Source organism: Carlito syrichta, unplaced genomic scaffold, assembly GCF_000164805.1.
Source record: "Carlito syrichta isolate Samal-C Ts95f unplaced genomic scaffold, Tarsius_syrichta-2.0.1 Scaffold143175, whole genome shotgun sequence".
Lineage (NCBI taxonomy): Eukaryota > Metazoa > Chordata > Mammalia > Primates > Tarsiidae > Carlito > Carlito syrichta.
In genome coordinates this window covers 1-698 of record NW_007087271.1, presented here as the reverse complement: position 1 = coordinate 698, position 698 = coordinate 1, and the positions used below count along the sequence as shown (strand labels likewise).

Sequence of the window (698 nt, the reverse complement as noted above, 5' to 3'; positions counted from 1 at the left end):
TTTTTTTGTTTTGGTGTGTGTGTGTGTTCCCCATAATTTCAAGCCCCAAACTAACCACCAGCGCACACTTTCGCTGCCTGCCTGCCGGAACCTAACGCCAGAATCCCACCGACGCTGGGTGTATGGGCCCCGGCCGCGGACTTTCGAATTTGGGGTCCCAGGCCGGAGGAGAGAAGAGGGCGGGTAGGGGTCGTACTGCGATTTCCGTACCTGTGTGTGTCCTTTTGTGGATCTTTAAGTTCTCGGAGCGCGCGAAGACCTTGCCACAGCCAGGGAAGGGGCAGGGGAAGGGCTTCTCGCCCGTGTGCACACGGATGTGGTTAACCAGTTTGTATTTGGCTTTGAAGGGCTTGCCCTCGCGCGGACACTCCTCCCAGAAGCAGATGTGGTTACTCTGCTCGGGGCCGCCGACGTGCTCCACGGTGACGTGCGTGACCAGCTCGTGCATAGTGCTAAAAGTTTTGTTGCACGACTTTTTGGGGTTGGCCAGCTGCTCGGGCTCGATCCACTTGCAGATGAGCTCTTGCTTGATGGGTTGGCGCATGTAGCGGAAGAAGGCGCCGGCGCCGTGGTGCGCGGCCATGTTCACGTTCATGGGCCCGTAGCCGTGCAGCTGCGGTGCGGCATAGTGCTCGGAGCGCGGGCTGGTCACCTGGCCGTACTGCTCAGGCCGCGGGTACATGTCCCCCGAGAAGCCG

The 698-nt window shown here is 60.3% G+C and overlaps 1 pseudogene across 1 annotated transcript; it reads right to left on the bottom strand.

Annotated features, from left to right (window-relative positions):
- Positions 1 to 19: 19 nt before the first annotated feature.
- LOC103251597 lies at positions 20 to 692 on the bottom strand (annotated as a pseudogene). Its single transcript, XR_002481481.1, has one exon. The product of XR_002481481.1 is annotated as a zinc finger protein ZIC 1 pseudogene (transcript).
- Positions 693 to 698: the final 6 nt, after the last annotated feature.